We start from the raw sequence: 25,748 nt of genomic DNA on the forward strand, positions 1-25,748 counted from the left end.
CATTTTCAATTTAACCTCTAAAACATTCATTTCAGCACGAAGAGATGAATTCGGTTCCACTTTTTACCGCCCGGATCTCTTTCCTTCGGTGTGAGAACCATTTAAGAGAAAAGAAATCAACCGAGGGAAATAAATCTCGCTTTTAATAAGTCAGCCTCCCGCAACGTTTCGTGATGTATCACCTGGCCCATATTACGCAGCTAGATTCTATCAATTTCCCAAACCGTCGTGACATAGGAACAAAGAACAGCCGATGGCTGGGGATGGGTGTCTGCCCGAACTAACTGAAAATGTCGGCAGTGCATTTTACTTAAAAAATAAAAGGATGCACAAAAAATAATGTCATGCATTTTGAGTGGGTCAAAATACTTATTATTTTTCATATTTAAAAAAAAATATATTATTACGATTATTATTTTATTTCTCATATATTTCTTTTTCAATCAGTTAAGCAACATTTTACTAACGATATTAAATGAAAAAATATCTTGCCTTTCAAACCCTTATCCGAACTCAATAGTAGGTACATAAGGTACAACGTCGTATCAAATCTCGATTTGAAATGAAAATGAAAATATAGGTGAGATAATCATTCCTGACAATTTATGTATCAAACCAGGGAAATACATGCATTAAATAAAATATTTTATGTTTATATATATATATATATATATATATATATATATATATATATATATATATATATATATATATATATATATATATATATATATATAACATGATCAAATGATTAAATCTGCAAGGTGTGTTAAATGTAGTCCTTTCTAAAATATACCAACCTATTGTACATAGTAAGTTAGTTGATGAATAGAAGCACAGTCAGACGAATCATTCATGTGTTATTCTATATGAATTTGAGGCAACCACACGTGAATCTATACACGAATGTGGCTGCCGTATTCTATATATTCCCACACGCGTATGTTTGTGCTCATACAACGTACGTGTCATGTTTGGCACTGGATTTACGTGATTTTGATGAGATTTTTACATCCCATTTTGTGCTGAATTCGATTCAGAATGAGGGAATTGTGATGAATAAAGCAATTTGTTTGTAGATAACGGCTTACGCTCAAATTTTGGTATATCGATTCCTGTGAATCTCTCTCATAATGTTTATTTTATATAGTTTTTATAGCACTCACATCTGTTTGTGATTCCTTCGATAAAATAAATTTATAGAAAATAATAATATTTGGTAAATTTTCCATGTTTTTACATTGTGCTGCCTTAAATCAATATGCTGTCATTTGCACCAATATAATTACAATACTCCGCATTTTTTATATTTATCTGATAAAATAGTTTCACAATGTAATCGGATGGAAAATATCTTCCACTTTTGACTTTTCAAATATCTTTATATCCTTAATATCCAGTTATCTTTTTAAATCAACAAATAATCTTTTTAAAAGTTATTTTGAACTTTAAATAGAGATAAATGAAAAAAAAAATGTGTGACAGGAATATTAAAGGAATATTAAAGTATTAACAGGACTTTTGATTGTCATTATGTCATTAGCTGGTGAAGGTGAAGTGATAGCTCTAAAATTCGTTACTTTAAATTTGAAAAGTAAAAAAAATGGTAGCCTGTCCGAGTCTAGTCTGGTGTTATTCTTCTTCTACTAACCCTTATGTGAACCCATTGGTCCACAGAGAAACGTATACTACTGTCGTTAAAACTCGATGATCTATACTGCACTTCTAGGGTAGTTTAAATTAAATTTTCTTATCAAAACTAAAAAAAAAAAAATCACTTATATTTTATAAGCCCACCCCGGAAATCGAACCTGAAACCTGTAGCATTACAGATAAACGCTTTACCCATTTCACTGGGAAAGCAGACCATAATTTACATAACTTAATTGTGCTCTTTAAATAATAAATATTTTTTAAAAGATTTACCGACGATATTTCACAGTCACAACAAAATTTAAAATACATAAAATTGACTAAGCATTCAAATTTCGGACGATATTTTACGATCAACACTATTAAGTCTCGAAGAAAGCTTATTTATTTATTTATTTATTTATTTTTATTTATTTTGATATATACGGTAAAATTGTACCATTTACATAAATATGTATGAAAACACGTCAATTGCGACACATTTATTAAATAAGTTGTTATAAACTACTTACATGGAAAAATGTTATAAGAATGTTTTATAAAAAATGAAAAAATAAAATGTTTTAAAAATAAAATGTTATGTGTAAACCACTTACAATAAACAATTTGGTTTTTCCTAATCCTATAAAAATGTAAAACATTAAGCATATTGAAAATAAACAATAACATATTTAAACATAATATCTTTTCATCCAAAACGTGACATTCTATGGGCTAGGAGAACATTTGTTATTGCCAATTTACATTGTTGAAGCGATATATTATAGAAATCTATATTGGTGGCATATTCGCTACTAGCATTTTGAATTCTAAATATGGGAGTATTAAAATGAGCTACCGTTCGAGCATTTGGACAGTAAAATAAAGTAGATGTTCTACTAGGCCGTGGCGGTACATATAATGATATCAGTTTTAGCAATTCAGGGCTGTCAAAAATTGGTTTGATGATTTTATACAACGTTATAATATCTGAGGCGATTCGTCTTTTGTTTAATTTCGTTAATTTTATTGTATGTACATATCGCTCACTCCTTTCAAGAACGTCATAAATCGAAAAACTTGATTTTTCAGGAGAACGTTTTTAAAGCTTAAAAATATAATACAATGTATTAAAAATAAATATAAAGCTGCTTATTGAACGTTTTGCTGTGCAACAGATTTTTTAAGTAAAACCTGAAGGTTTTTTCTCCATTTGAAAAATATTTAGGATATTGAAATAATAACTAAACAACATCTTTTCTTCAAAATGCAAAAACAACACTTTCTACCCTGTAGCGGGTAAATATTAAGTTAAAAATATGCCTCTTTTTCTGGGATATAGTACAATTTGTGGGCATTCCGAAAACATGCACAACTGAAAATTGACGATTTTTGATTTATGACGTTCTTGAAAGGAGTGAGCGATATATGAAAAGTAATATCTAAAGGTACAGAGAGATATTGAAATATAAGTAGTTACGTAGGGTTGAACAGAAAGCAGGAAAATGAGAAGGGTAGTAAGAAGTGGAACACATCTTGTAGGGTACAATAAAAGCTGGAGAATAGACACAATAAAGGATCTACATGATAAAGTGCCATTGGAGGAGTAGTCAAGAAGTATAAAGGGGAACAGGAGGTAAACCGTGGAGCAGGATGTTCTATTCAAACTAAAATACAGATCTTCTTAACACTTTGCGACTACAGAAATTATTTTTGTAAAATGCATTTTTTAAGAAACTGTTAATCCAATTCAAAACTTTATCCGCACACCGATGGTGCATAGGGCACTGCACTATACAAACACAGTGATGTCTTGATCGTTAACACATGAAAGAAAGGTGGTCAGCCCTCCGCTTCAGGTACCAGTCCAGGGTAATATTGAATAAATATTAGAGTGAAAAAATCACCTATATTTATTTGACCCCCCCCTGGGAATCGAACCCGGGACCTCCAGAACGGTAGCCGAGTGTGCTGACCATTACACTACGGAGGCGGACACACTATGAATTAACTTACATTAAAATTTTAAATAATTTAGTACGTGTAATGATTTACAGTATTTACTGAGAGACATAGGGAGAAAAAACAGCGGTTTGCAATTGAAGAAAGAAGTGAATATAATTAAGTAATTGTATTATATTTGGTTAAGTTACTATATACGGTGATTTTTAACAAATTAATTGTAAAATATGTGATATACATACCAGGCGCGGTCCATCCATACATGCTGTGGATGCTCCGCATCCCTTGCATTTTAGGGTAAAAAAAATTTGACTTCTATCCGTAAACAGCAATACTGCAATTAATATATTTTGATATTTGTACAGCGACTTTAATATGATTTTTTACAAAAGCAGATTTTGTTTATACGAATAACACATTTAAGATATTTTGTATCTGTAATTATTGAGTTATGGAGCTTAATGGATTTATGGAGATAATTTTAGACGGTATCTAATTGTATCTTGTTTGTGGGCTAGATGTGCATATTTGATATCTTGTACAAAGTAAGTACGAGTACAAACATTTGATGTTCAGCATACCTTGTACGAAAAGTCACCGATCGCCATTGATACATCGCTCACTCCTTTCAAGAACGTCATAAATCAAAAATCGTCAATTTTCAGTTGTGCACGTTTTCGGAAAGCCCAAAAAATGTACTATATCCCAGCAAAAGAGCCATATTTTAAACTTGATATTTACCCGCTACAGGGCAGAAAGTGTTGTTTTTGCGTTTTGAAGAAAAATAATTCTTTAATTACTTTTTTTTAAATATACTAAATATTTAACAAATGGAGAAAAAACCACCAGGTTTTACCTTAAAAAATCTGTTGCAAAGTAAAAAGTTCAATTAGTGGCTTGATTTTTATTTTAAAACATTTCATTTTATTTTTAAACTTTAAAAACGTTCTCCTGAAAAATCAAGTTTTTTTATTTATGACGTTCTTGAAAGGATTGAGCGACATGGTCTCATTATAGTTTAAAACTCTACGTTATTTTACTTTTTAATTCATAATATTTTGAAGGTGTTGGTGAAATCTTTGTTGACAAATATTGGATTAAGCTACACTAAGAAGTTGTTCATGTCTAGATTTTTTATTACCTCAACATATTTGAATAAGAATATGAAAGTACAGGCATCAATAGAACTTATTATCTGTCAGAAGCTGTTATGTTATCATTTTATACACGTGTAACTAGAATTTGAATTTAATAAAATATTAATCGATATTTTTAGGCGTCTCCTAGTATGTCAAATAACTTAATAAATACCAAACACATTTTAAAAAGATAGAAGGATGAAGTTTTGTGAAAAAATGTTTTTAATTTAATAACAATATAATTTGGCAGATTTAAATTCTGTGGTTGTCAATCATGGGTAGAATGATGAATAAAATCACAAACTTCGAAATTCTTCTTTGTTTATGTTGAAATCATAATTAAAGATGTTTCTAGTTCGTTTAAATTATTTTTATATGGAGATTTGATATAAATTGATTGTGATTATAATAACCACCCTACTTAAATAAATACTTACTTAACTAAAAAAAGCAACGTAAATTACTTTAAAGTATGTTTTAATTGTCTCTTTTTGACTATTTAATAGAAGAAATCGGTGTTGATCACCGGAACGTGTTATTTAGTCGATTTTATTAGGGGGATAATTTTTTTTCAAATAAAATTTGAAAAAAAATCTCTTTGTTCTTCTCCAGCGATTGCCACCTTTGATCAACATTTTTTTCACCTACTAAAACTCCCACACAAAAATTGTTTCCCACTAATCTAATATTATAATGACGGTTTTAAAAAGGTAAACCAGATGCGGTCATAAAACGTTAAATCTCATTTTACGACAAAATTTATTATAATCTCAATGGGGTTGGTACGAATTTATTCACACGAAGGACCGTTGGTGATAAATTATTACAAATTTACTGCGCTGGCCGCTTCTCTGTAGTCAATCTGCATTACAATTAGGATGTCTCCTCATCTATCACATAACGCATGCAAATTATGAATATCAAAATTTATTATGAAAAAAAATATGTCAAAAACTTTTGACGTCATCCTCATTTTTCACAGGTAGGTTAATCGCAAAGTGTCGCTGGGTTCTTAATATTTTTATGATGTTATTTGCTTGAATTAACAATGAGTACGTCTAAGGGCGATTGTCCACTACCCGGAATTTGACCGCAATGTGTTCACGCACCGATCAAGAGCACCGATCCGAAAAAAGATGGACAATAGCACAAGCCAATCCGAGCTAATCGTCGTTTTAAAACACTAACTGACGTGCCGGACGGTAAAATTCTGTGTAATTCCGTGTAGTGGACAAACGCCCTGATGGTATGTTTATTTTTTTCTCAACCTGTCCGGGAGGTGTGGACGTACATAGTCGTCCAAAAATATTTTTTTCAAAGGATTTTAGGCGTATATATATAAAACTAAAGCCCGGTGACAATTATTTCTACGTACAATGGCACTTGTACTACCATTTGTATTTAAACACTAAAACTACACTTAAGATACTTTATTGTTGTTTTGCTTATGGCATTTTCTATGCAAACAAAGTTTCTATAAAGTTATCGTAATGATGCAATAAAAGAAAAATTATGTAAAATTTCAACCTTTTTTTGCTGACTCAGTAATTTACTTCCATACACTAGAGTGAGAACCAGGACTCCTTTGTGAACCGTCAGTTTAGCTTTTGTTCATAGGGTATTTATTATAAACTATGATTTAACAAGATCAATCCTCGAATATAAATAATAAAATAACGAGTATATAGTTTTTACACATATATTTTATTTGACCAGTGACCGGATTTTTCGACATTTTGTCAGAAAAATTAACATAAAATCATGATTTTCAACTCCTGCCTTATTGTGTATAAAACAATTTTGTCTAGCCTCCCATCAGTCTGATGATGTCAGTAACGACAAAACCCGGTCACTAGTTAAATGAAATATATGTGGATAAAACTATTTAGTTGTTTTTTTACTATATAAAATACAATTCCACCAAGAAATATCGGTACAAAACTAAAACTCTAATATGATATTTTTTTATTATATAATGGCGTTGCATATAAAATATATTGCTTTTGCCAGTGTCAAATAAATTAAATAATATTACCTAATTATAAAATATGATAGACTAATTATTAAACTATAAATTAATTCCGATAAAAAAAAAATAACTGAAAGTTTGTAGATAGTTGGGTTCCTGCTCGCCAGGATGAGATGGATATCTGTAAAATTTTGTTTTTACAAATATTGAAATTGTGTTTTCAAAATATAAAAAAAAATCTGAACGGAAAGGGTTAACTGTATGTTTTGTCCTTTTTCGGCATCCTCTACTGTTATTTCGAAAGCTGTTTGTTCTAAAATGTCTGTTTGTTTGTTTTTGTTAACAAGTATGAACAAATGATGGATGCGTCCTTAGCCCTCAGCAAGGACTCGGGTAAGTTGAAAGTTATGAGTCGGAACTAATTATTAGTGTTGCCTTTTCAAACAACGAAAATTTCTATTTGCGTTCGCTGAGAAATGCGAGCAAATTTTAAATGATAAATGGTACGCTATTATTTTTAACACCAGACATTTCTTGGTGACTTTTTGCGCCTTAGATTAATTAGGTCAAAAAATTACCTATTTCAGGAATATATATATTTTATTTATGAGCTAAATTTTACTAAACTTTTGTCCGCCTCCGTAGTGTAATGGTCAGCATGCTCGCCTACCGTTCAGGAGGTCCCTGGGTCGATTCCCAGGGGGGTTTAGTAAAAATAAGTGATTTTTTCACTATAATATTACACTGGACTGGTACCTGGAGTGGAGGGCTGATCACCTTTCCTTCATGTGTAATCGATCGAGATAACACTGCGTTTATATGAAACAATGCCCTATGCACCATTGGGTGCGGTAAGGGACTTATTATTATTATTTCATTATTAAATTTTACTAGATAAATACCATTTTTACTTTAAATCTATTATGACACGTGTTTCGATGCATTTTGCGTCATTTTCAAACACCGTATATGAAGTTAAGTCTGAATTTTAGAGAATTTTGTGTCCTTGGGACGTTGAAGGATGAAAAAAAGGGGGTAGTCGCTATATTTTATTTATTTATTATTTTTATTTTTTATCAGTAGGATCATAGACAATAGAAAAAAGGTTTTATACATTGTCATATTTATTTATGGGTGAATTACAATTTATATTTTTATGTATGTAAATGATTTTTTATAAAATTATTTTCTCTCTCTAACCCTCATCTGCACCCCAATGGTGTATAGGACACTGCATGATATAAACGCAGTGTTATCTTGATCGTTAATACATAAAGGAAAGGTGATCAGCTGTCCGGTTCAGGTACCAGTCCAGGGTAAAATTGAATAAATATCTGAATGAAAAAAATCACTTTTATTTATCTGACCCCCCTGGGAATCGAACCCGAGACCTCCAGAACGGTAGCCGAGCGTGCTGACCATTACACTAATTATTTCAAATAAATAAAAATTAAAATATTTTTTTAAAGATAATATATATATTGCCATTTTCCTAAAATACCACATCAAAGGCGTTTGATTGTGATTTAATTGGGAAAAGGGAGATTGTGGAAATGGTTTAGTAAACAGATGCATGATTAGTTTTTTTTTATAGATCATCTCACTATCACTCTTTTTTACTTCTGGTGGAAGAGCAATCCACGCTATTGGTGCCTCACTAGCAAAAGCATCCTTGCCAATTTTAATGCGCTGGTTGTGAACTTGTAAAATCACTTTATCCATAGCAATTGTTGTAGACGATCGAAGCGTAAAACATATTTCAAACAATTCGTCTGGAACACACAACTCTTTTAGACACCTTGGAGCCATATCGTAACTATCTAACTATCACGTCACTTCCCCGAAGAGAGAGCAGAACGCCACACTAATTTATCTTTGCAAACAATCTTCGCCTCTTCCATATTTATTCATCCGCCAATTACTCCTGACCTGACCATTTTAAAGTATTTCAAATACTTAATCATATCAATTTTTTCTTGGTCTTCCTCTGCTTCTATTACCAACAACATTGGCCTCAAATTTATTTTACTGCACTACTATACAGTAAAATAAAATACTTCTAAGCCATCTCAACATACATATCAATAATATAATTAAATAATTTTTAAATAGCTATTTTAGCGATGATGCTTATCTCAGGCTTGCATTCTTTCCTTATATCACCATTCGAACATCCATCTCATATCGTTTGACCGCAAATTCGAGATAGAGAGATCAAATTAATAAATAGAGAGATCGCATTTCGACTGCAGTCTACTTTCAACTTTATTTTGCCAACGCTGTACTTCATCTGCATACATTACGGTTATAACAAGAACTCCATTGTGCACTGCCAGTTAAGTTTGTTCGTAAAGAGAGTTTCTAAATAAGAAAAATAATTCTTGAATTTCCCGAATCGCAGCAATTTCAATACGTGCGCATCGTATAAAGCAAACATAGAAAAATCTATGCATTGATATTCTAATTCTCTTTCTCTCATTGTTATGATCGTGAATACCAGTTTAATGCTACGAATATCGGAACAAAATTCTATTGTGCCTCTGTTTTGCATATTGCCTTCGAATGCAGCACACGTACATAACAGTTAGGTGAGCGTGAAATACAATAATATTTCGTGCATCTCATATGCACATTATAATACTAAGCTTGGGCTTAACTTCGCGTTACCGTTCACAGATGGCAGTAGGAATCAGAGCGAATGTAATTCGCACTCTAGGGAGCTTATTTCGCCTTGTATCTAGCTCAGACGAGAACCATTATCGAAAGATTAGTATAAAACAAAGGTACATACTTAGATACATGCCATAAGTACTTATATCATTTAGTGAATTAGTATCAGTAAATATTGAAGAAGACTAGAAAAATACGAGACCATAATTTTATTTTGTTATCAAAGATAAAGAAGTATATTATTAATACCCAGACTTCCGTATTTTTTTTAATACCCAGACTTCCGTATTTTTTTCCATCTATGGCTAGATTTAAAAAAAAATCAAAATAACTTATTAGTGGAGAAAACCCTGATTTGTGAATAAGTATTTGGACACATTTAAAATATTGTGTTTAATTAAAATAAAGTAATCATAGAATCATAAAAAATCATCTCAATTAATGCTATTGTATAAAAAAACTAAATAAGTAAATGAAAAAAATATTTTCAATAGCAATATGTTATCCCGTGACGGGTATTTCCTAAAATGTTTTTTTTATCGCAATGGCAGCGCCATCTTTTGAAATTTACAATAACATACGCAATACTAAAAATTGCTCATGTCGGAGAGCGTGGTTTTTTATAGTTGCTATCACTTACCATTTTTATTAAATTTTTTTCGTTGCTTCAGAAGCATCGTGGAACTTAATATATTTTAAATGTGTGGTTCTATTTTTTTTCATTTTGCATTAAACAAGACTGAGGCATAGTGACTCTTAGCTGGGTACAGCTAGTATTACATAATTTTTTTCTTATTGTTCTAAAAGCTTTTTTTGCGACCAATTAATATTAAAATTTAATACATAATTGTGTGCGTTTTTTGTATGGTGGGAAGATAGACTGAAATCAAATTGGATTTGTTCACTCAGAAGCGGGAAATGATTAAAAAGTAAATTCTATTTGATTTCCCTTGGGAGATAATAAACAGACTATTAAAACTGACAGTAGATGAATTGAAGAGAGCAGACGCCGACAGACATATTATAGACACTTGAGCTGATAATGTCAGTCAAACATATGCTGGAATTTAACACTAAACTAATTTTCAAATATGTTATTTAATGATTTGGAATTAAATTTTTGAGATAATATGATATTTTTAATAAAAAATATAAAAACCTTTTTTTCAATTCAAAATATCATAGGTACAGATGTTCTCATCAACAGGTTAAATTTTCAACCGTAAATGATTATATATAAACATATATATATATATATATATATATATATATATATATATATATATATATATATATATATATATATATATATATATATATATATATATATATATATATATATATATATATATATATATATATATATATATATATATATATATATATATATATATATATATATATATATATATATATATATATATATATATATATATATATATATATATATATATATATATATATATATATATATATATATATATATATATATATATATATATATATATATATATATATATATATATATATATATATATATATATATATATATATATATATATATATATATATATATATATATATATATATATATATATATATATATATATATATATAATATACAGTATCTACTCAATGAATTAGGGCCACGCAGAATTTCGCGCAATTTCTCAATTCAAACAGGAATAACTCAGAGAAAACCTTGAATAAAACAACATTGAATTTTATTTACACATGAATACTTTATTACGCTTAAATTATGCATATTTTTTATATATAAATATATAAAATTATACACACACACATACAGATTTTTTAAAATTTTTTACCTATTTACTGGTGAGTTAATTGTCTTAACTATATGCTTTATTTATTTTATTTAATTACCTTCAAAAATCATCAATAAATACAATTAAATAATTATTATTTTTGTTTACATACTTGGATGTAAAATATATAAGTTTATATATGGATCTTATATGTTATTCATACGTCCCATATCTCTGTTGCAAATGCAGGAATGTATATAATATCAAGTAGAGACATATGTCATCCATCATGTACAATATACATACATATATTGTACAAGGATATATTTACGTGTAATGAAATTCGCGACGATAGACAAGTTTCTAGAGTCGCTGATGACTACATTTCTACAAAGAAAAGCTTGTACTCGTATGCTTGATATTCATTTAAAATAATTGAAGGCACACTCACGTCAACCGAAATTAAATAGCATGTGTATTTCAACATCGTTGAGAACAATACAATTCACGTGTCAACAAGAAAATTAAAATTTGATACAAAGAACTTCATTTTGGCACACGTCACACACTTGAGAAAGAAAATGAGAAAGAAATTCTTAGAATGAAAACACAAAAGCACCTCGTCATGATCATATAACTCATGCAATTTGTTATTTGAATGTCAAATTTACAAATTACTACTCGCATTGTTATGACGCATTTAGATTTCGAACAATATTTCTTTTGTTTTTAACATTATTATTTCATGTTCTTCTCCTACTAAGCGGTTCGTTTTGAATGTCGTTTCGGTTAATTAACTTGCTTTCCTATGTATGTTGTTTATCCTTTAAAATATCACTCACATCATCATATCAGCCCGTTGAGGTCCACTGCTGGACAAAGGCCTCCCCCTTCCGCCTCCACTCCTCCCGATCCTGCACCGTCCCCATCCACTGGCTTCCAGCAAACTTCCTGATGTCGTCCACCCATCTCATCGGTGGACGTCCTTGAGGCCTCTGGTTCCTCGGTCTCCACACCAGAACGCGTTTCGTCCATCTGTCGTCGGTCATTCTGGCTATGTGACCGGCCCATTTCCACTTCAGCCAAGCAATTCGCTCTACCACGTCACAGACCTGTATCTGGCGTCGTATCACTCACAGTTACTCGTTTACCTTACATAAACGTATACGAGTACTGGTGCCCTGAATTCCCTACCAATTGCTCTTCTAATTCTTCTTTTCCTGCTGTTTTTCCATTTTATTTCCCATCATGTATTGTCTCTGAGATCTCTCAATATTGTCATATTCCAATTTCTACCCCTAGATCCGAAAATCTGAAGCATAGGTCTGATCACTTTGCTTTTATACGATTAACGATCAAGTTGAGCATTCTCGTATTATACATATCAATCAACTGCGAATATAGATTAAAATTATCAAATTAATATGTTTTTATTATTATTTTTATTTGATAGATAGCTTTTAAAACAGATTAAATATGAGATATAGGATGATAAGGAGAGTGTTTTATCTATGTATTAATTTTTAATCAAACACAGATTTTTTGAGTCCACTAAGCTGTATTTTATTAACAAAAACACATAAAACTATCTCTAACGCTTGCATGATGCTTAATTGATTAACTTATAATTTTTAATTACAATTATAAATACAAAATCTTAAAAATAATATTACCAACAATTGTATTTCGCTTAATATAATTAATTCTCTAAAAAATTTGCCATATCAATAAATTCTTCCTTTCCCAGAAAATAAATGTAAGGGTACGTACCTACAACCCCCAGTAGCTACTGTTGTCTCCCATAAATTATTGCTGCACGTGTTAAAACTGTCATTTGTAAAGCTACATTGGGACCGTAGTCCATTTGATCTTCACATTCGTTTGATAATGCCGTAACAAGACGAAACAATTGTCGCAATATTTTTTTTTTGTGTTTTTGTTAATAAAATACAACTTAGTAGACTCAAAAAATCTGTCTTTGATTTAAAATTGATGTATAAATTAAAATGAAGTTCTACAAATTAAACGCCAAATCAATAAATAAAATAAAGTGTTTAATTACCTTACCACAAAGTAACCAATGCTTTTAAAATACAAAATATAGAAATTAAATATTCATTATTATTGTTTTATTAAATTATAAAATCATTAATTATTATCATTTTATATCATGCACTGCATTATTTACCCTAAGGATAGTAATTCAATATTATATGTATCTCAACTTAAGATAAAACGTTTATCGTTTTTTTATATGAAAGAAGATGCACTGTTGAGCTTCACAGGTCTAACGAACTCCATTTGGCTGACATAAGTAATCTCTTTATACATTTGTGTAACATTTACCATTCTGCTAAAAAAAATCCATTAAGCAAGGTAAAATAAGTTTTTCTGGGTTAAAGGTTATGCGTGACTTACTTTAATTGGAAACCAAAGCTAGTTTTTATGTTATATCAATATCATGTTAACAATAATAATAATAATAGGTATTCCAGTAACCGGAGGGGTGCAATACGTAGTCAGCCTTATTTTCTTAACAATAACAAAGCCCGCCCGCCTCCGCGGTGTAATGGTCAGCGTGTTTAGCTACCGTGCTGGAGATCCCGGGTTCGATTCCCAAGGGGGGAGGTGAAAATAAATATTAGTACTTTAACACCGTAATATTTATTTAATATTACCCTGGACTGGTTCCTGAAGCGCAAGAGTGATCACCTTGCCTTCATGTAAGTAATAATCAAGATAACACTGCGTCGATTTGATGCAGTGCTCTATGCACCATTAGGTGCGGATAAGGGTTATAAAATAACAAAGTATTATAAAATAAAATAAAATAATTTACATAATAATAATCTAATTTAACTGTTTAAGAGCTGAGATTAGGTATGTACAAAATCAACAATATTTTTTTCAAATATTGACAGATTTTCGTATTTTTCTGATATTAGTGGATGACAAATAAAACTACTGAAATAATGGATTTTACCTATTTAAAAATATACAAAAATCAAAAAATTTTCATCCCTGTGAGATTGGCTCGTCCTCGGAGTTTTCACTATCGATGGGCATCCTCCGATTGGTAAACATTCTAATTTTTTCGTCAATATTACTACTTTCACTAAAACAATCTTTTTTGTACAATATTTGACAATCGTTTTCAACATCACCCAATGGTGAATGATGAATGATAAATCCAAAAACAATACGTTCAAACTTTAATGCAAAATATTTTTAAAATTTTCACTAGAGATTAGTGAAATTGATTCATTTTCGAAAATTATTAAAAAAATAACTTCAGAAACCCGCAAGCTGCCACAAGACCTCCCTCTCAGCTTGACCGCCAAAATACACTGGAATCATCGTCGGTATATCGACGGACAACGCTTTTGACAAAGTATGCCCGGAGTCGATATATTGATTTCAGGACTCTAACGAATAATATAGGAATAAGATAAATATAGAAGAGAGCTCATAAATCATATTTTGAAGAGGAAGGCCAAGCTAATAGGGCACTCAATTAGACATAGCACCTTTCTTAGCAACATCTTCGAAGGAAGAATCTTGGGAAAACAAACAAGAGGCCGCCCAAGAACTTCATACTTCCAGGATTTGAAGCGGCTCATGGACGTCTCCTCCTATTCGCAGCTCAAGAGGATAGCGACTGACAGAGACAAGTGGCTGACACAACAAGGCGCTGCCTTTAGAAGATGATGATGATGAAGATAAATATTGTACATAGACTACTCAATAATAAATAAATAATACAAGAGATATGATGTTGGAAGATCGCCTCGCTGGCAATCGCAACACTGAAGTATAATGCTGCCAAATCGCTCACTCCTCTCAAGAACGTCATAAATCAAAAAGCGTCAATTTTCAGTTGTGTTGTAATGTATTCGGAATGTCCAGAAAATGTACTATATCCCAGCGAAAGAGGCATATTTTTTAATTAATATTTACCCGCTATAGGGTAGAAAGTGTTGGTTTTCCATTTTGAAGAAAAGGTATTTTTTAATTTTTTTTTTCAATATCCTAAATATTTTTTAAATCTAGAAAAAAACCTTTAGGTTTTACCTAAAAAGATCTGTTGCACAGTAAAAAGTTCATTAAGTGGCTTGATTTTTATTTTCAAAACATTGTATTGTATTTCTTAACTTTAAAAACGTTCTCCTGAAAAATCAAGTTATTTTAATTTATGACTTTCTCGAAAGGAGTGAGCGAAATGTCCACCCCCATATGTGCCCCACAAGCAGTTTTATGATGAGGTTGGAGCTCTTCATCAGCATCTCCCGGAAGCATCCCACTCTATGCCTTATTTACTCAAAATAAGATTTATTTGATTTCATTATTTCACATATTTAAAATTAACTTGGAAAAATAGATGATCTAGAAACATCATTTCATATCCTTGCCATGACTTTTCTTCTCTAATTTTGGCGACTAACGTTTATTTTTGAATATAATATACTAATACTAGAAAAAGCGTATATCATTTTCATCTTGGCACTAAGAGCTGTCAACTCTTAATCTACAACAATATTCTTTGAAGTGATTTCCTCCCGTCAGTTCACCGGCCTTCTATTTTCTGGCCGTTTTGACTTTAGAAAAACATTCATCGGGGTCAAGGATAAGTAAAACCGGAATAATTTCATAGTTTATTATGGAATAGTTTCTTCTTTCTCATGTAACGAAATGTGCTTAATAAACGTGACCCGTTCTTTAAATTTTACTCTCGATTCTCATCTTAAAATCGATTATTGAAACACTCCCTGTGGTGTTTTATTTTTTAAAAAATACTTTGTTTGACCAAATAGAGTCCTTATTCAAAGTCAGACAAAAACAAATATAGCAATTAATTTCTTCATTTTTTTTTCTTTTTTAATATTTCTGGCTTCTAAAATTTCACGAATTGGCTTGACAGCCACTGTGTTGTAATTTTTATCCATTTTTTATTTGAACTTTACTTGGTTAAAATCATATTTCAAATAACATTTTTAAGACAAGGTTTAAAGGTTCAATATGAATCAAATTTAGCAATTCAGATTGAACCTTTTGAACAAATGAACATTCACGTTTCCATGAATATATAATAGATTTGAATTGGCTGTGAGGGATATGATTTTTTTGTAAGAATACAAAAATTTATTAAATCGCTAAAATCCATCAGAGATATATTTGAAATTTATGGATTAGAAATATACACAAAATTTGTCACAAATATGTTATCTTTTTCACGTACTCACTCGTAAATCTCAAAAATTAATAAAATGGGAAAAACCTCAGAATGCAAATGAATATCGACGTACGTTTTTACAAATTTGAATATGTACATATGCATATGTATGTTTCAAAATATTCTCCCGTATCATCGTTTTTTTTCACATTCGTAAAATTCTGCTTCAGTGTTATCTTGATAATAAATTAAACCAAGCTATCACATAAAGAGCTAGTTTAAACTTACAATAATTAAAGAAAACACTTCGTTTTTTACCACTTGAGTGGTAAAAAACGAAGTGTTTTCTTTAATTATTGTAACATGTCTTACCACAAAGTTAATGCCGAAACAATAAATAAAATAGTTTAAACTTGGCGTAGCTTACTAATCACTGCATTAAGGACGCATACGATTTTTCTAGAGGTTTACCTAGGCACCTAAATAACTCGAAGATAAATCAGATTTTATTTTTCTCTCTTGAAAACGCAAAAAATATTTTTACATTTATTATTTTAAAAATTCGGTCGTGTCAAAACGCCCACAGACACAAACTTTATTAATGCATCTACATTAAAAAATACAATTTTAAAAGAGAGGATTTTTTCAATGCAATGCGTTTTGATAAAATGTTTGAGGTGAATGTCTGACTATTGTTTTTTTATTTTATTTGAATGATAATAATTGCTATTGATATTTTAAAGTTTAACTAGATTAACATTTGAAACAAGGCACTGATTACCTTGAACTAAATTTTTGTTACAATTGTATTAATTCCATGTGATAAATTACTTTAATCCATTTTTGCAAAGAACGTCTTTGTAAACAATTATGTGACATACATTCACTGACTAGTGAATACTCTTGTATCTAATTGATCAAATAATATAATGAATCAACATCGCAGGAGGCTAATCCCTCTTCAAAACAAGTTGTAAGGTCTACACTAACCAGAAGAAGAAATAACGATTATCGTCATTGTTATTGTCAAAACTGTAATGTTGCTTGAAAATTTAAAAGGGATTTAATATAAATTAGAATGAACAAATTTCCAAAATAGGTAATTCCATAGGATTGCAAAAAAATAAAATATACCATATTTATGTCCTCCTTTTATTCATTTTAAATTTCAAATATTTTGTGCATTTTCTGATTTTAAATAACGAGTTTCTTCATTGTTATTGGCAACGCTGTGCGTTAATATGCATAAAAATTAAAAAGAAAATACAATGTTAAAATAATTAAATTTTCCGAAGCAACAAATTTAGCAAGACTGCAAAAAATTGCATATAATATATTTTTTCGTAAATTTTCATTCAAACCCTTATTCGCACCCCAATGGTGCATAGGGCACTGCATGATAAAAACGCAGTGTTATCTTGATCGATAATACATAAAGGAAAGGTGATCTGCCCTCCACTTCAGGTACCAGTCCAGGGTAAAATTGAAAAAATATTACTATGAAAAAATCACTTAAATTTTTTTACCCCTCTTACGAATCGTACCCGGGACCTCCAAAACGGTAGGCGAGCATGCTGACCATTTCACTACGGAGGCGAATATATGTATCTCCTCCTAATATTTTATTTCAATTTTTAAATAGTTTGTCAAACTCATATTTACATAGATAGTTTTTATGTAAATATTGATCTAAAATTTAATTAATACTTTTGATAAGAATGGGTTATTGTAACTTTTTTTTATAAGTAGGAACTTTGGTTTCAAAATTGAAAACGTTCTCTATAGCTTCCTTGAATACAGTATTTTCCCTTTAAAATCCCGACATTCCAGGAGGTTTAAAACTCTCCCGAATCATGTTTTGTGGTTCCCGAATAGCCTCATTTGTGGCACAGCGATTTGAGGAAGAATTCGCGCGGAATAAGAATTGATAGTGGCGACATTTTATATGCAAACTTTTAGCCGCTGAACAATATTGTACATACACGCGACCCTATAAAGGACCGCAAAACTTTGAGCACACAAAACTCGTGAAATAAATAAACCTTTTGGGGGCGTTTTATGAACATGTAAACACTTGTTTCGTTTTATTTTGATGGCGTTTTGATTTAAATAATCGTGTTTTGTAACTATAAATAATTGGGTTTAGGTAAAACAAAGTTTTTAGTTTATTATTTCGCGTTATTTTTAATATTGTAACATGAACAATATAATTTATATTTTAAGTTTTTGTACGTTTAAAGATAAAGTTGCTGTAAAATTTATTTTATGGAAAAATATAATTTGTCGTCTAGAAATAACGCATTATTTTAAAATATATATGTTTATAAGGTTGATCTCAAAATAAGTAACTCGTATGTAATTTTTGTTTCCAAGAAAATTTACTTTTTTATGATACTTTTATTGTATGATACAAAAACGCCCATATATGGCATCTGCGTAATTTTTTTGAACCTAAATAACCCTTTAAAGAAACATAAAATTATAAAATTTATATTTGAAGTACTAACTTTGTGATTTTGCATTTTAATTATAAAAATTAAATTGTTCACTCAACGATTCGATTGCTTTTATTTTTCAATATAGATTTTACCTGTTGATATGATTAAAGCCCTTGTTTCTTCAAAAAAATTGTACAAAATATTTATTTAAATATCATTTCTATGTTATTAAATTTGTTGTTGTTTTGATAAATTTTCAATTAATAACACGTTTGTGGTGATCTTTTTTGTATTATTTAAAATGATTGTTTTCGTAATACATTTAAAAAATAATGGATTCGTGCACCACAATATAAAAAATTAATTTTAATCAAAGCATTAAAATATTAAATCGAAGCAAAGTCAGTAAATAATCATTCAAAATGAACATTCCAAAATAAATAATTCTAATTTATGAAGCCTTCGAAAAACATACTTAGAATTATAACCAATAAATTACAAACGTTGAAACAGATTAGGGATTTTTGAAAAACTGTATTTTATTTTTAAGCTGTAATATTATTAACAATAAAGATAATAAATTCTGGACTGGCTCCAAGAAAAACACTTTTTCACAAATCTTGCTCAACTCTACACGACAACGCTTTCAAAGAAATCATCGGATATCTTATCTTCATATATTTTTCTGTCAGGTTTTATAATGGTTTTCGAATGTTCCAGAATTCTCTCTCAATTCGTGGTATTTTTCAGATAACAATCTTGTTTTTAGGATAAAAGAATATTTTCCGTATTCCTTAAAATACACCTTTAGTAGGTAATACTGTATTTTTCATAGAAAAATGAGAAAAGACTACATTAGCGTTTTTTATAGAAATTAATTTTGTCACATGATAATTTTATTAATTCATTGTATTTTTGAATATTAATATGACAGTTATACAAAAATAAAATTAAGCCGAAATAAATTTATTAAGGAACAATTTATTTTGTGCGATTTAATATACATTTTTAAAAATATTACAAATGGTAAAAAATATATTTTACTTTGAATTATAAACAAAACTCAAAAACGCAAAAGAAATTATGATAAATAAGACTTCAAATGAGGTTTATTCTGAATTTTTATGTCATTTAATATTTTTAAGGAATACTATAATAGGAATATTATTATATTTTGTACAAAACCAAAAGAATTTCATTTCTTTCAAAAATCCGAAAACCTTGCGATACCAATCTAATACAACAAGAAGAAAAATTAAACATATATTAATCAAATATCATTCAACAATCAATAATATAATAATTAAAAAATTATCAAATAATTCAATCTCATTACCTTTTTCAATGTTAGGTTAAAAAAAATAAACATCTCAAAATGAAAACATTCAAAATTAGTTGTAGATTATGAAAATGCCTTGAAATTTTGTAAAAAATATATATTTATGTTGAAAATAGCCATTCAATATGGCTGCTCATGCAAAAGGTTAAGAGTCATGAGCATTTCAATTTAGACTACAAATTACCAATTAACCCAAGTACTGTTTTTTTACTGCAAAAAAAAACCGCTTTATTAATTAAATGCGATTTCGGCTATTTTCACGGGAGACAGGGTTTTTGCTTTGAGTAAATGTAAATGAATAAAATAATATCAAAATATTTGCGCAATGAAATAAAGAATTTTCGTGCTTGTTGAAATTTAAAATAATACAAAAGTTTTGATGATCTTAAATTCTGGTCCCTCTACACAGAAGCCATTTATAAATTAATTATTGAGTTAAATTTTGTATTAATTAGGATGTAACTCAATGAGATTTTGTTTATTAAGTTACCAATTCATTTTGTAAAACAGCAAACGAAATGAAAATATTGTCGGATATCTAAAGGATATCAATCGTTGTCATAATTAATTACGATTTGTTTCTGACTTTCCATTGTTTCCTTTGTTTTTACTCCGGTAATCTATATTACAGAAGTCATTCAGTCTTTGATGATCAAATGAATCCACAAGACGTACTCAAAATTTAATTAAGACTGTACACAGAATTGCTGTGAATTCATTTAATACTTGAAACATTATAATCAAGGAAGCCATGAAAATCGTTCTCAATAAAAATAAAGGGTTTTCTTTTTAATATTCATATTTTTGTATTATTATGCATAAGAAGATAAATAATTTAACTGTTTTAGAGTGTTATTTTCAAAAATGTATTTTATTTAAAAAAAAATAGAATCTTTTCTAATTTAAATCCGTTAATCTTATGAATATGTATTATACACAAGATATCGTAAGAAATTTCCACTTTCTCATCATTAATATTTCATATTATTTTTTGACATCTCATCAAAGACGAAGGAGAATATGGAAGTCTGGGCATTTACGGGGCTGACGACCGTCATAGGCTGGTTTAAGTGATCACTTTACACACGTGTAACATTCACCAATTCTACCCATTATTGACAACAACACTACTCAAATTCTTCTTCATCTTTGATGAGATGTCAAAAAATAATATGAAAATAACTCCTGTAATTAGAGAGATAATCCAGATTTTGTGAACAAGTATTTGGACACACTAAAAATGTTGTAGATTAATATTTCATTTGTCAGCTTTTGATTAGCTACTTTGGACTTTATGAACAGTGATACTCAAGTCGATTTTACGATATGGATGTGTTTTTCAAATAGAGCTTAAATTGTTAACTTATCCATATGGTATATATGCATCCTGAAGATGACAAGGTGCTTGTCGAAACCGTAGTTTTATAAAATAAGCACAATAATATCTGCATAAAACATTCAAGAAACTTTTATTATTATTTTTTTATATAACTTCGGACTGATTACCGAAGCGCATGATTGATCGTCGTACTTTTACATAATTAACGATCACAATAACACTGTGTCAGTTCGATACTGTGCTCTATATACCATCGGATTAAGGATGAAAGTTTTTAAAAAAAAGACTTATAGATAGAACCTTAATTTGAACAATACTACATTTCAAAATCAAAGAAAATCTTTTTGACCATTTTGAGAGTGTCCAAATACTTGTTCACAAATCTGAATTATCTCCTATTACACTTTTACATATTATTTGACATTTTGTTGTGAACTGTGATACAACAATTTATCAAGAAGTTTTGTTTGTTTTGGACTGTGTTTGATCAATGTATCAAGAAGTTTCTAAAGTTTGAGTAGTGTGGTTGTCAATCATGGATAGAATTGGTGAAATATAAAAGTTCGAAGAGATAACTGTATATAAAATTTAAAAAGTTTAGTTTTACAAAAATACAAAGATAATGTAAAAATTTTAACACGTGTGTAAAGTGATCACCTAACCAAGCTAAAGACGGCCGTTAGCTCTGTTAATACCCAGACTTCCATATTCTTCCTCATCTACATAGAAATATATGTATAAGTATGTCAAAAAATATTGTTTAATCTTTTAGCTCTATATTTGCGCAGTCTTCCATCTCGTGAGATTTATGTACTAGACTTGAGGAGTGAGTAGTTTATTGATCTTTTAGAAGTGCAGATGCGTTCTTGTTTGAGCAGCATCTTGGCGCGGGAAGCACAAGACTAATTTAGTTCTCTTTCTCTGGTACGACTAACTTCCAAAAATAAAACCACGCTTTTATTTGCAACGCAGAAGTAAATTGAGCGCAACTAAAAACGGTATCTTTACATCTCGTCAGGGAATTAGCATTTTTAAAGCAATTTATATGTTAACACATTCGCTGCGTTTGATGTATCGCTAAAAATCACGTGACGCTAACAAAATAGCAAATTTCAAAACGCTTAAACAATTTAAGATATATGAAATAATATAATTGTTGCAATGCGATCGTTCAGACGAATGTGCGGCAAAACGATGATAATAGATAAGCATTATCGATAAAATTAATAAAGGTGTATTGAAATGGTTTGGGCATGTGGAAAGTATGGGTGAGGAAAGAACGGTAACACAAATTTATAAGCGTATGTAGTTTTTTTTTAAAAGAGCAGAGGAAGACCGAGGAAAACTTGGCACGATCAGGTATGTCAAATACTTGAAAGTGGCCGAGTCAGGAATTGGAATAATCGGCAGATGTGTATGAGGAGATGCATGAATGTAGAACGAGCGAAAAATGTGTGCAAATATATAGTGGCGTGGCGTTCTATTCTCTATGCCTGCTCCTGCGGGGAAGCGGGGTGATGGTAAATTAGTAAGTTGGTTATGATTTTTCGCAGATACTACTACTTTGTGTGAAGCATACTCGCACAACTCATATTTATACTCTCTTTGAGATGAGCGAGTATAAACATGTGTCGCCAAGGTTACTAAAACTGAGGTTACACTCCCAAAATATAAATTCAAAAATGAGCATTGAATTATTAATTTTTAGATTCTTTGTTTATTCACTACGCATAGGCAGAAATTATTGTGTCAAGACTATAAGGATATACTTTAAATTGCATATATGTACATGTTTTTAAGCCATTTGACTTATTGTTGTCAGCAATACTGTTGTAGCAATTGTCCTGACGAAGAGATGGATACGTCTCAAAACCGGTAAACTTAAATCTTGGTGAGTGGTAATACACTAATACTACCAACATTTTTCTTAAAAAAAAAGATAAACCACAAAGAAAATGCTATAAATATTTAAAATATAAAGTCAAAATATTTTTTGATTTTTTTCGTCCTTTTAAAGGTATTTTTTGCTGTTGAAAAGCTTGTTTTTCAATAAAAATGGTTTTTTATACCAAACTTTTTATAAAAAAACTGAATCATTACATATGAAGGATCAACTGAATATATCGATTTTGTGAAATGGTATCATTTCGCGTAACGCATCCGATTGTCAGATGTATTTTGTTATATAACGACGTGAGCCGGGAACAAATCCTGTGGATTTGATCAATTTGGCTCTCCTCCTCTCCCTACTGTTTATTTTCTGTAGCGTCGCGCGTATTTCGGGAACGTGACGTCACGGGACGCCTCCAGCGGCCGCCGCGACGCCCGGCAGTTGGAGTCGTCCGAAATACACCACGCAAAATGCGACCACATTCTTCGACCAGCCCGACCGCGAGATTTGCGATTCTTCCACGTATTATCTGGAATTAATAAGCCAATGAGACAGTCAGTCCGTCGTGGTACCTTCGCGAAGCGCCGATATCCGTTGCACCGCCATCCAAAAGCTTAAAAATAGACCCAAAACAATAAAATTTAAAATCATCACTCGCAATTGCCCAACTCACGGGTTATAAAAAACCACCGCCTCTTTTGTTTCGTTTTTTGTCTAAATAAAGTGTTCATTTTTGAGATGATACAATATTTTACTCGTCTTCAAATAGATATCTGATTTTTTTTTTTCAAATTTAATATGATTTTGTTACTGTATGACTTTAAACATTAAGTGAAAAAGTGAAAAGTGAACAAAATTTTAAATACTGCATCACGTAAGTACAATAATTATGTATGATTTTTCTAAAAAATATGTTGAATTATACCTACCATTCCACAAAACAAATTTAAATTATTTATGCACTCCCGCTTCACGTATTTATGGGTATCTTCAGACTGCAGACATGCTTTGAAGAGATAATTTAAATATCCTCGTCAATGTGCGAATGCGCTCAGGTCAAATAAATAAGTGGAAAGATTTCGATTTTGCTCGGATGGCCATACAAATCAATATTTTTATAACTATAATTATTTTATTTTATTTTAAAGAGAAGTATTTTTCATTATATACTTCAATTTAGTACCTACTAGTTCTGTGAGCTTAAGCGGCTGATTATTAAAAATAGGTATCAAATTGTGGTAGAATTGGTTCGAACCCGGAAAATCAGACTCAAGAGTCCGCGACACTAACCACGGGACCACAGCCCGACACAACATTACTTTTACTTTATCTTTTTGTTTGATAAGTGGTCGGTACTTTTGAATATTTTTATTTTAAAAGATTAATACATAGTTGATAAAAGAAAATATTTAATACTACAATGAATATTTTAAGACAGTTTATAGATTTGCCGTTTAATGAGAAGAACTCCATTTTAATTTATATATTAAATGCTAAAATCAAATGCTAATATTTTGAGTCCTCTAAATTGTATTAATTGTTGAAAAAACACTTAAAAATAAATTTTGTGACACTTTTTTAACCTTGTTATATTATTTATTTTTAACAATACATACTCATTTTTAACAATAAATTTACTTAACTCAAAAATCAGAGTTTAATTTTAACATGTAATAAATAAATATCAAGATAACTTACAGTAGAATAGTTATGGTGCATAAGGTATTATCTGATTCGATTTGAGAAAAATAAATATTTCGTTTGGTACAATGTTTAAACTTGGTACACTTGTTTTATACCACTTGAGTTTTATTAAAGACTACATGATTCAAAAGTTAAACTTCCATCATTCAGGTCTGTATAATAACTAAAATATAAAATTGTTCTTTAAATAAGGAGAGGGGAAAGTTAGGGGAAGGGGGTTGGTTAGTCAAGGGGCGGAGTTTGAAAACAAAGGAAAAATGGAAAGCAAAGGTGAAGAATTTTGAAACAATATATTATTTAATAAATTATAATTAGAATTTAGGTTTTTTTAGATTTCTAAATTTTCTAAATAATTCATAATTTCGCCTTTATGTGGAACAAGGTGTAATAATTTTAATTTATGAGAGTGGAATGAACATGTCTTACCACAAAGTTAATGACGAAACAATAAGTAACATATTTCGTTTGGTAGGTAATTATTTACATTTCGTTTTATAAATTCGTATTAACAGAACAAAATGATAAATTGAATGTCTCAAGAATATTTATTTTCCTACGCCGACATATTTGCTTGTGGCAATAGTATACGCAGAGCAATAAATTCTCTAGAAATAATCTACATAATCTCATATTATATCCATCGTGAGGAAATCTTCTAGGAAACTCTGTTTTACTACCGAGAAGTTAGTGCTAACATAATATTTTAGTACCCCCGAGGAATATACA

General features: G+C 30.0%; 1 protein-coding gene across 6 annotated transcripts in view; it reads left to right on the forward strand.

Moving 5' to 3' along the window:
- tn (tripartite motif containing protein thin) overlaps positions 1 to 25,748 on the forward strand; it is a 127,284-nt gene that overhangs the window by 53,945 nt on the left and 47,591 nt on the right. For 2 of the 6 annotated variants that reach the window (XM_088269861.1, XM_088269864.1), the window contains exon 1: positions 23,762 to 24,192. The exons of the other annotated variants lie outside the window; for them this stretch is intronic. The gene's annotated coding sequence lies outside the window, so the exon portion shown is untranslated. Of the gene's footprint in view, positions 1 to 23,761; positions 24,193 to 25,748 lie in introns of those variants that run through there. 6 annotated transcript variants of the gene reach the window in all.

Source organism: Brachycentrus maculatus, unplaced genomic scaffold (assembly GCF_059751285.1).
Source record: "Brachycentrus maculatus isolate JH-2025_06_01 unplaced genomic scaffold, ASM5975128v1 h1tg000367l, whole genome shotgun sequence".
In the NCBI taxonomy this organism is placed as follows: domain Eukaryota; kingdom Metazoa; phylum Arthropoda; class Insecta; order Trichoptera; family Brachycentridae; genus Brachycentrus; species Brachycentrus maculatus.